The sequence below is a fragment of the Salmo trutta genome, unplaced genomic scaffold, assembly GCF_901001165.1.
Source record: "Salmo trutta unplaced genomic scaffold, fSalTru1.1, whole genome shotgun sequence".
In the NCBI taxonomy this organism is placed as follows: domain Eukaryota; kingdom Metazoa; phylum Chordata; class Actinopteri; order Salmoniformes; family Salmonidae; genus Salmo; species Salmo trutta.
In genome coordinates this window covers 12501-22500 of record NW_021822399.1, presented here as the reverse complement: position 1 = coordinate 22500, position 10000 = coordinate 12501, and the positions used below count along the sequence as shown (strand labels likewise).

Sequence of the window (10000 nt, the reverse complement as noted above, 5' to 3'; positions counted from 1 at the left end):
ATGTTGTACCAAGAGATTGTTTATCGTTTACGGCCATACCAGCCTGGGTACGCCCGATCTCGTCTGATCTCGGAAGCTAAGCAGGGTCGGGCCTGGTTAGTACTTGGATGGAAGACCGCCTGGGAATACCAGGTGCTGTAAGCTTTTTGTCCACGAGGGTGTGCTCTTACACTATTTCATCAGCAACACTGCCTTGTAGTAAGCATTTAATGATGAATTGACTAAATGCAGCTTCCTGCTGCAAAATGCAGTCTGTTTATCAGACTCACTTTGACTATATATGTTGTACCAAGAGATTGTTTATCGTTTACGGCCATACCAGCCTGGGTACTCCCGATCTCGTCTGATCTCGGAAGCTAAGCAGGGTCGGGCCTGGTTAGTACTTGGATGGGAGACCGCCTGGGAATACCAGGTGCTGTAAGCTTTTTGTCCACGAGGGTGTGCTCTTACACTATTTCATCAGCAACACTGCCTTGTAGTAAGCATTTAATGATGAATTGACTAAATGCAGCTTCCTGCCTTTTTAATAGGATCAAAGTTCCGTGTGTTGTCAGTTAGCATCTGCCTTGTATTTATAAGACAAATAATAATATTGTTGCTGAATGCAGCTTGTGTGTGCTTTGTGCTCCCTTACCCTGTTCAAATGATGAAAAGAAATAAAGTTTGTATTTTATCCAACTACCTGTGCTATAAAGTGATGGCTACAGTGTTTGTAATTTCTTCTACTTTTTCAGTGACACAAAGTTCAAGCTGCTTATCTAATTGGTGAAAATGCAATGTCTGTTTATCAGACTCACTTTGACTATATATGTTGTACCAAGAGATTGTTTATCGTTTACGGCCATACCAGCCTGGGTACGCCCGATCTCGTCTGATCTCGGAAGCTAAGCAGGGTCGGGCCTGGTTAGTACTTGGATGGGAGACAGCCTGGGAATACCAGGTGCTGTAAGCTTTTTGTCCACGAGGGTGAGCTCTTACACTATTTCATCAGCAACACTGCCTTGTAGTAAGCATTTAATGATGAATTGACTAAATGCAGCTTCCTGCTGCAAATGCAGTCTGTTTATCAGACTCACTTTGACTATATATGTTGTACCAAGAGATTGTTTATCGTTTACGGCCATACCAGCCTGGGTACGCCCGATCTCGTCTGATCTCGGAAGCTAAGCAGGGTCGGGCCTGGTTAGTACTTGGATGGGAGACCGCCTGGGAATACCAGGTGCTGTAAGCTTTTTGTCCACGAGGGTGTGCTCTTACACTATTTCATCAGCAACACTGCCTTGTAGTAAGCATTTAATGATGAATTGACTAAATGCAGCTTCCTGCTGCAAAATGCAGTCTGTTTATCAGACTCACTTTGACTATATATGTTGTACCAAGAGATTGTTTATCGTTTACGGCCATACCAGCCTGGGTACGCCCGATCTCGTCTGATCTCGGAAGCTAAGCAGGGTCGGGCCTGGTTAGTACTTGGATGGAAGACCGCCTGGGAATACCAGGTGCTGTAAGCTTTTTGTCCACGAGGGTGTGCTCTTACACTATTTCATCAGCAACACTGCCTTGTAGTAAGCATTTAATGATGAATTGACTAAATGCAGCTTCCTGCTGCAAAATGCAGTCTGTTTATCAGACTCACTTTGACTATATATGTTGTACCAAGAGATTGTTTATCGTTTACGGCCATACCAGCCTGGGTACGCCCGATCTCGTCTGATCTCGGAAGCTAAGCAGGGTCGGGCCTGGTTAGTACTTGGATGGGAGACCGCCTGGGAATACCAGGTGCTGTAAGCTTTTTGTCCACGAGGGTGTGCTCTTACACTATTTCATCAGCAACACTGCCTTGTAGTAAGCATTTAATGATGAATTGACTAAATGCAGCTTCCTGCTGCAAAATGCAGTCTGTTTATCAGACTCACTTTGACTATATATGTTGTACCAAGAGATTGTCTATCGTTTACGGCCATACCAGCCTGGGTACGCCCGATCTCGTCTGATCTCGGAAGCTAAGCAGGGTCGGGCCTGGTTAGTACTTGGATGGGAGACCGCCTGGGAATACCAGGTGCTGTAAGCTTTTTGTCCACGAGGGTGTGCTCTTACACTATTTCATCAGCAACACTGCCTTGTAGTAAGCATTTAATGATGAATTGACTAAATGCAGCTTCCTGCTGCAAAATGCAGTCTGTTTATCAGACTCACTTTGACTATATATGTTGTACCAAGAGATTGTTTATCGTTTACGGCCATACCAGCCTGGGTACGCCCGATCTCGTCTGATCTCGGAAGCTAAGCAGGGTCGGGCCTGGTTAGTACTTGGATGGAAGACCGCCTGGGAATACCAGGTGCTGTAAGCTTTTTGTCCACGAGGGTGTGCTCTTACACTATTTCATCAGCAACACTGCCTTGTAGTAAGCATTTAATGATGAATTGACTAAATGCAGCTTCCTGCTGCAAAATGCAGTCTGTTTATCAGACTCACTTTGACTATATATGTTGTACCAAGAGATTGTTTATCGTTTACGGCCATACCAGCCTGGGTACGCCCGATCTCGTCTGATCTCGGAAGCTAAGCAGGGTCGGGCCTGGTTAGTACTTGGATGGGAGACCGCCTGGGAATACCAGGTGCTGTAAGCTTTTTGTCCACGAGGGTGTGCTCTTACACTATTTCATCAGCAACACTGCCTTGTAGTAAGCATTTAATGATGAATTGACTAAATGCAGCTTCCTGCTGCAAAATGCAGTCTGTTTATCAGACTCACTTTGACTATATATGTTGTACCAAGAGATTGTTTATCGTTTACGGCCATACCAGCCTGGGTACGCCCGATCTCGTCTGATCTCGGAAGCTAAGCAGGGTCGGGCCTGGTTAGTACTTGGATGGGAGACCGCCTGGGAATACCAGGTGCTGTAAGCTTTTTGTCCACGAGGGTGTGCTCTTACACTATTTCATCAGCAACACTGCCTTGTAGTAAGCATTTAATGATGAATTGACTAAATGCAGCTTCCTGCTGCAAAATGCAGTCTGTTTATCAGACTCACTTTGACTATATATGTTGTACCAAGAGATTGTCTATCGTTTACGGCCATACCAGCCTGGGTACGCCCGATCTCGTCTGATCTCGGAAGCTAAGCAGGGTCGGGCCTGGTTAGTACTTGGATGGGAGACCGCCTGGGAATACCAGGTGCTGTAAGCTTTTTGTCCACGAGGGTGTGCTCTTACACTATTTCATCAGCAACACTGCCTTGTAGTAAGCATTTAATGATGAATTGACTAAATGCAGCTTCCTGCTGCAAAATGCAGTCTGTTTATCAGACTCACTTTGACTATATATGTTGTACCAAGAGATTGTTTATCGTTTACGGCCATACCAGCCTGGGTACGCCCGATCTCGTCTGATCTCGGAAGCTAAGCAGGGTCGGGCCTGGTTAGTACTTGGATGGAAGACCGCCTGGGAATACCAGGTGCTGTAAGCTTTTTGTCCACGAGGGTGTGCTCTTACACTATTTCATCAGCAACACTGCCTTGTAGTAAGCATTTAATGATGAATTGACTAAATGCAGCTTCCTGCTGCAAAATGCAGTCTGTTTATCAGACTCACTTTGACTATATATGTTGTACCAAGAGATTGTTTATCGTTTACGGCCATACCAGCCTGGGTACGCCCGATCTCGTCTGATCTCGGAAGCTAAGCAGGGTCGGGCCTGGTTAGTACTTGGATGGGAGACCGCCTGGGAATACCAGGTGCTGTAAGCTTTTTGTCCACGAGGGTGTGCTCTTACACTATTTCATCAGCAACACTGCCTTGTAGTAAGCATTTAATGATGAATTGACTAAATGCAGCTTCCTGCCTTTTTAATAGGATCAAAGTTCCGTGTGTTGTCAGTTAGCATCTGCCTTGTATTTATAAGACAAATAATAATATTGTTGCTGAATGCAGCTTGTGTGTGCTTTGTGCTCCCTTACCCTGTTCAAATGATGAAAAGAAATAAAGTTTGTATTTTATCCAACTACCTGTGCTATAAAGTGATGGCTACAGTGTTTGTAATTTCTTCTACTTTTTCAGTGACACAAAGTTCAAGCTGCTTATCTAATTGGTGAAAATGCAATGTCTGTTTATCAGACTCACTTTGACTATATATGTTGTACCAAGAGATTGTTTATCGTTTATGGCCATACCAGCCTGGGTACGCCCGATCTCGTCTGATCTCGGAAGCTAAGCAGGGTCGGGCCTGGTTAGTACTTGGATGGGAGACAGCCTGGGAATACCAGGTGCTGTAAGCTTTTTGTCCACGAGGGTGAGCTCTTACACTATTTCATCAGCAACACTGCCTTGTAGTAAGCATTTAATGATGAATTGACTAAATGCAGCTTCCTGCTGCAAAATGCAGTCTGTTTATCAGACTCACTTTGACTATATATGTTGTACCAAGAGATTGTTTATCGTTTACGGCCATACCAGCCTGGGTACGCCCGATCTCGTCTGATCTCGGAAGCTAAGCAGGGTCGGGCCTGGTTAGTACTTGGATGGGAGACCGCCTGGGAATACCAGGTGCTGTAAGCTTTTTGTCCACGAGGGTGTGCTCTTACACTATTTCATCAGCAACACTGCCTTGTAGTAAGCATTTAATGATGAATTGACTAAATGCAGCTTCCTGCTGCAAAATGCAGTCTGTTTATCAGACTCACTTTGACTATATATGTTGTACCAAGAGATTGTCTATCGTTTACGGCCATACCAGCCTGGGTACGCCCGATCTCGTCTGATCTCGGAAGCTAAGCAGGGTTGGGCCTGGTTAGTACTTGGATGGGAGACCGCCTGGGAATACCAGGTGCTGTAAGCTTTTTGTCCACGAGGGTGTGCTCTTACACTATTTCATCAGCAACACTGCCTTGTAGTAAGCATTTAATGATGAATTGACTAAATGCAGCTTCCTGCTGCAAAATGCAGTCTGTTTATCAGACTCACTTTGACTATATATGTTGTACCAAGAGATTGTTTAACGTTTACGGCCATACCAGCCTGGGTACGCCCGATCTCGTCTGATCTCGGAAGCTAAGCAGGGTCGGGCCTGGTTAGTACTTGGATGGGAGACCGCCTCGGAATACCAGGTGCTGTAAGCTTTTTGTCCACGAGGGTGTGCTCTTACACTATTTCATCAGCAACACTGCCTTGTAGTACGCATTTAATGATGAATTGACTAAATGCAGCTTCCTGCTGCAAAATGCAGTCTGTTTATCAGACTCACTTTGACTATATATGTTGTACCAAGAGATTGTTTATCGTTTACGGCCATACCAGCCTGGGTACGCCCGATCTCGTCTGATCTCGGAAGCTAAGCAGGGTCGGGCCTGGTTAGTACTTGGATGGGAGACCGCCTGGGAATACCAGGTGCTGTAAGCTTTTTGTCCACGAGGGTGTGCTCTTACACTATTTCATCAGCAACACTGCATTGTAGTAAGCATTTAATGATGAATTGACTAAATGCAGCTTCCTGCCTTTTTAATAGGATCAAAGTTCCGTGTGTTGTCAGTTAGCATCTGCCTTGTATTTATAAGACAAATAATAACATTGTTGCTGAATGCAGCTTGTGTGTGCTTTGTGCTCCCTTACCCTGTTCAAATGATGAAAAGAAATAAAGTTTGTATTTTATCCAACTACCTGTGCTATAAAGTGATGGCTACAGTGTTTGTAATTTCTTCTACTTTTTCAGTGACACAAAGTTCAAGCTGCTTATCTAATTGGTGAAAATGCAATGTCTGTTTATCAGACTCACTTTGACTATATATGTTCTACCAAGAGATTGTTTATCGTTTACGGCCATACCAGCCTGGGGGCGCTATTCCTGATTGGAGAAGTGACGACAGGTGCGAGTAATTGAGCTGTGAGCGAGTGTTTGCTTGAGAGTGTTTGCTCGAGAGCTATTTTTGTTTATTTTTTTGGATTTTGACATATAATTTTTTGTTTTTTCATTTGAATAGTTTTAAGTTTGGTTAGTTTTCCCCCCCTGCAGTTTTGCTGCTTGGGGGAGGTTTTTTTCGGTTTCATTTTTTGATTTACAATGACGGACAACATGGCAACGACAAACGGAATGGACAAGGACAACGAAAATGCGCAACGGAAAGATAATGAAAATAAAGGAGGAATGAAATATGGAAAAGAATACACGGTGGCAATTGAGTTGGTGGGAGAAGAAAAGGTGACGACGATGGAATTACTGAGAGCAATTAAGGAGACGTGTGGAGAGGTGGTGGGATGCCGAATGAAAGGAGACAAGAAGTATGAAATTACGATGAGAAACGGAAAAGGTAAAGAACGTCTAATGGACGGTTTAAGGATAAAGGACACCAGGATTCTGGCGAGAGATGTGAATGTCAATGAATTGGTGGTGTCTTTTATGAATCTCCCGGTATATATAGAAGATAAAGTTATACTGGACAAGCTGAGTAGCTGGGGAGTAACGGCCGTCTCGGAGATAAGGAGGAGAGTTTGGCCTGGAACGGAGGTGGTTGACGGGACACGTTTTTGTAAAGTTAAATTTACGGAAAAAGTCCAATCATTGCCATATTCCACAAAAATTGAGACGCTGGAGGGAATTGAATACTTCAGGGTTATTCATGACAAACAGGTCAGAGTTTGTCGGTTGTGTATTCAACCAGGGCACATAGTCAAAGACTGCCCTGAATTCAAGTGCTTTAAGTGCGGTAATCAAGGCCATTACGCTAGAGAATGTATCGGAGAAAAGGAAAGGAATTTTTGTGGCAGATGCAGAAAGAGATTGACGGAGTGCAACTGTGGAGAGGTTATGACTGAAGAGGGGAGTCAAGTACTATTCGAGGAAGCAGTTGTACTGTCGGAAGAAGGAGAAGAAGATGGAGGAGAGGACGTGGTGGAGGGTGGAGAGACGGAGGAAGGAAGAAGGGAGAAGAAGGAAGACCAGAAGATGAACGAAATTGGGAGCAGCATGGATTCGGAAATAAGAAGATGGAGTTTTCAGGAGGAGGGGGGGAGTGGACTGGGGGGAAGCACGGGGGACTCACAGGTTTTGGGGGAAAGCACAGCACAAACAAGTACCTCGGGGGGTGAAGAAATGGAGAGGGGTTTAAATTTAATGACAATAACAGAGACGGGTATGAACACGGGGAGCACAACGAACATACCAGAAACGGCGATGAACACGGGGAGCACAACGAATATTCCAGAAACGGCGATGAACACGGGGAGCACGGCGACTGTATTGGAGGCGGCGATGAGCGCGGGGAGCAGGACGGATGAGGGTGTAAAGAAGACAAGTTGGCTGGATGAGATGGACTTGGAGGAGATATCGGACACGGATGATGGGGAAAAGTTTGAAAGAACGACAGGAGGATACAGGAAGAGGAAAGCAGCGGGAGGGGGGGAGAGAAAGGGTGGAAGAGGAAAGAAACTGGATAAAAGGTAGAGCATAATGAAATTATATTTTATAATTTTATTATTTATTAGTATGGTCAAAATAATGTCGATAAATGCAAATGGTGTGAGAACAATAGGAAAATTTAATAGAATAGTACAAATGAAGAATTCTGAAATTTTATGTATTCAAGAGACGCACTGGGATAATATGTGTGTTTTAGAAGTACAAAAAATATGGAGGGATTTTATTTATGTAAACAATGGCAGGGGGAATTCATGTGGGGTTGCAATTTTATTAAGGAAGGATGTAGTAGAAAATGTGAAGAAGATATATAATGATAATAATGGGAGGATTTTAATTTTAGATTTTGAGTATATGAGTAGGGTTTTTAGAATTATAAATATTTATGCGCCGAATAATGAAATAGAGAGAAGGAATTTATTTTTAGAATTAGGGAAATGGTGCAAGGGTAACTGTATTTTAGTTGGGGATTTTAATGTAAAAATGGATAGACTAGATATGACAAGGGGAGCTATTTTTAGAAGTGACGTATCTAGGGGGGTTTTAAGGAAGATGATGTTTGAAAATAATTTGATTGATATATGGAGGGACGAGAATCCGAACAAGAGAGAATTTTCTAGAAGGCAGGTGGTTTTAGGGGAATTGAAACAGACACGGATAGATCTGGTTTTAGTAAATGAAGGGTTAAGGAATTTTATGAAAGATATTAAATATATTTTTACAACTTTTAGTGATCATGCTGGGTTAACATTTTCGGTGGGGTTAGATAAGGAAAGGAAAGGGGGGGGAATATGGTGTATGAATGCAGGGTATTTAGGTGATGAGGAATACGGGAAACAACTTAAATCTTTGATAGAACATGAAATGGAGGATAAGCAAAAAGGGAATGATAAGTGTCAGTGGTGGGAAAATGTTAAGGAAAAAATAAAAGTTTTTAGTATTAGATATGCAAGGAAGAAGAGGAGTAGGATGACAAGAGAAGAACATTTTTTAAGAACAAAACTGAATGAAGAAATGAGGAAATGTGATATTGATCCTAACTATAATATTGAAAGGTTTTTAGATTTAAAAGCACAATTGAGCAAATGTGAAATAGATAAGTGTAAGGGTGCAATTATTAGAAGTAGGGCAAAATATGTTTTAGAAGGGGAGAAATGTACGTCATTTTTTCTTGGTTTAGAGAAAACTAAACAGATGAAATCATATTTTAATGAGATTGAGAATGTAAAGGGTGAAGTGGTAAATGATTATGTTGAGATATTAGAAACTGTACAGAATTTTTATAAGGATTTATTTAAGAAAGGGGAGGTGGATGAGGGGTGTGTAAAAGAGATTTTAAATAGTGTGGATGTGCAAATTGGTGTTGAGGATAAGCAAATGTGTGATAGGAAGATAACAGTGGATGAAGTGAAAGATGCAATTAAGGGTTTACAAATAAATAAAAGTCCTGGAGTAGATGGACTAATTGCAGAGTTTTATAAAATGTATGAAAGTCTTTTAGCACCGATTTTATTGGAAGTATATCAATATATGGAAGATAATAATAATGTTTCAGACTCCATGGTGACAGGGCTGATATCGATTTTATATAAAAATAAGGGGAGCAAATTGAAACTAGAAAATTATAGGCCAATTAGTTTATTAAACTCAGATTATAAGATTTTAGCTAAGATACTGGCAAATAGGATGAAGATGGTTTTAAATGATATTATAGCACCTACACAAAATTATAGTGTGCCAGGAAGAGATATAGCAGATACCATAAATACACTTAGAGATGTGATAAATAAAATGAATAGTGATAAGATAGGGGGAATTGTTTTAAGTATAGATTTTAATAAAGCTTTTGACAGGGTGGAACATGATTTTATGTTTAGGGTACTAGAAAAATATGGGTTTGGAAATAGAATAATAGGATGGATAAAATTATTATATAGAAAGGCTAAAAGTAGGGTTAAATGTAATGGGGTTTTAACAGATTCTTTTATTCTTGAGAGATCAGTGAGACAGGGATGCCCTTTATCAGCTTTATTGTTTGTTTTATCGGTAGAACCCTTAGCGGCATACCTTAAAAAAGATCATTTTATAAATTGTGTAGAGACTCCGCAAGGAGGTTTTAGTTTAATTCATCAATATGCAGACGATACCACAATAACAGTTAGAGATGAGGGAAGTGTTAAAAGGGTGATGGAGTGTTTTAAAGTATATGAGCAAGCCTCAGGAGCAAAAGTGAATATGGAGAAGTCAGTAATAATGTATGTTGGGAAGATTAATGAGGGGACTTTTCCTTTTAAAATGGTAAATGATTATTTTAAGGTGTTAGGTGTGTTTTTAGGGGTGAAGGAACAGGAAGCGAGAGATCTGACATGGAGTGGAGTTATAAACAAAGTTAGGAAGGTGGTAAATATGTGGAGGGGGAGGGCATTGAAATTAAAAGGGAAAGTAATTGTTGTAAATTCATTGCTGATGTCAATTTTTATTCATGTCATGAATGTTTTAGACGTACCAGAATGGGTTTTATCTGAAATGAATACGATTTTAGTTGATTTTTTATGGGATGGGAAAGGAGCGAAAATTTCTTTTAAAACTC

General features: G+C 41.6%; 18 non-coding genes across 18 annotated transcripts; all 18 read left to right on the top strand.

The window, feature by feature from the left end:
- The first annotated feature begins 25 nt into the window (after positions 1–25).
- LOC115182172 (5S ribosomal RNA) lies at positions 26–144 on the top strand. The gene has a single exon (XR_003873654.1). It is a non-coding gene; the product is annotated as a 5S ribosomal RNA (ribosomal RNA).
- Positions 145–305: 161 nt separating this feature from the next.
- On the top strand, positions 306–424 carry LOC115182166 (5S ribosomal RNA). The gene has a single exon (XR_003873648.1). It is a non-coding gene; the product is annotated as a 5S ribosomal RNA (ribosomal RNA).
- Positions 425–833: 409 nt separating this feature from the next.
- On the top strand, positions 834–952 carry LOC115182182 (5S ribosomal RNA). The gene has a single exon (XR_003873664.1). It is a non-coding gene; the product is annotated as a 5S ribosomal RNA (ribosomal RNA).
- A 160-nt stretch (positions 953–1112) lies between these two features.
- Positions 1113–1231, top strand: LOC115182157 (5S ribosomal RNA). Its single transcript, XR_003873640.1, has one exon. It is a non-coding gene; the product is annotated as a 5S ribosomal RNA (ribosomal RNA).
- A 161-nt stretch (positions 1232–1392) lies between these two features.
- Positions 1393–1511, top strand: LOC115182171 (5S ribosomal RNA). Its single transcript, XR_003873653.1, has one exon. It is a non-coding gene; the product is annotated as a 5S ribosomal RNA (ribosomal RNA).
- A 161-nt stretch (positions 1512–1672) lies between these two features.
- Positions 1673–1791, top strand: LOC115182156 (5S ribosomal RNA). The gene has a single exon (XR_003873639.1). It is a non-coding gene; the product is annotated as a 5S ribosomal RNA (ribosomal RNA).
- Positions 1792–1952: 161 nt separating this feature from the next.
- On the top strand, positions 1953–2071 carry LOC115182155 (5S ribosomal RNA). The gene has a single exon (XR_003873638.1). It is a non-coding gene; the product is annotated as a 5S ribosomal RNA (ribosomal RNA).
- Positions 2072–2232: 161 nt separating this feature from the next.
- LOC115182169 (5S ribosomal RNA) lies at positions 2233–2351 on the top strand. The gene has a single exon (XR_003873651.1). It is a non-coding gene; the product is annotated as a 5S ribosomal RNA (ribosomal RNA).
- A 161-nt stretch (positions 2352–2512) lies between these two features.
- LOC115182154 (5S ribosomal RNA) lies at positions 2513–2631 on the top strand. Its single transcript, XR_003873637.1, has one exon. It is a non-coding gene; the product is annotated as a 5S ribosomal RNA (ribosomal RNA).
- Positions 2632–2792: 161 nt separating this feature from the next.
- Positions 2793–2911, top strand: LOC115182153 (5S ribosomal RNA). Its single transcript, XR_003873636.1, has one exon. It is a non-coding gene; the product is annotated as a 5S ribosomal RNA (ribosomal RNA).
- Positions 2912–3072: 161 nt separating this feature from the next.
- On the top strand, positions 3073–3191 carry LOC115182152 (5S ribosomal RNA). The gene has a single exon (XR_003873635.1). It is a non-coding gene; the product is annotated as a 5S ribosomal RNA (ribosomal RNA).
- Positions 3192–3352: 161 nt separating this feature from the next.
- LOC115182168 (5S ribosomal RNA) lies at positions 3353–3471 on the top strand. Its single transcript, XR_003873650.1, has one exon. It is a non-coding gene; the product is annotated as a 5S ribosomal RNA (ribosomal RNA).
- A 161-nt stretch (positions 3472–3632) lies between these two features.
- LOC115182151 (5S ribosomal RNA) lies at positions 3633–3751 on the top strand. Its single transcript, XR_003873634.1, has one exon. It is a non-coding gene; the product is annotated as a 5S ribosomal RNA (ribosomal RNA).
- A 409-nt stretch (positions 3752–4160) lies between these two features.
- On the top strand, positions 4161–4279 carry LOC115182188 (5S ribosomal RNA). Its single transcript, XR_003873669.1, has one exon. It is a non-coding gene; the product is annotated as a 5S ribosomal RNA (ribosomal RNA).
- Positions 4280–4440: 161 nt separating this feature from the next.
- LOC115182150 (5S ribosomal RNA) lies at positions 4441–4559 on the top strand. The gene has a single exon (XR_003873633.1). It is a non-coding gene; the product is annotated as a 5S ribosomal RNA (ribosomal RNA).
- Positions 4560–4720: 161 nt separating this feature from the next.
- LOC115182137 (5S ribosomal RNA) lies at positions 4721–4839 on the top strand. Its single transcript, XR_003873630.1, has one exon. It is a non-coding gene; the product is annotated as a 5S ribosomal RNA (ribosomal RNA).
- A 161-nt stretch (positions 4840–5000) lies between these two features.
- On the top strand, positions 5001–5119 carry LOC115182174 (5S ribosomal RNA). The gene has a single exon (XR_003873656.1). It is a non-coding gene; the product is annotated as a 5S ribosomal RNA (ribosomal RNA).
- A 161-nt stretch (positions 5120–5280) lies between these two features.
- On the top strand, positions 5281–5399 carry LOC115182149 (5S ribosomal RNA). The gene has a single exon (XR_003873632.1). It is a non-coding gene; the product is annotated as a 5S ribosomal RNA (ribosomal RNA).
- The last annotated feature ends 4601 nt before the right edge of the window (positions 5400–10000 follow it).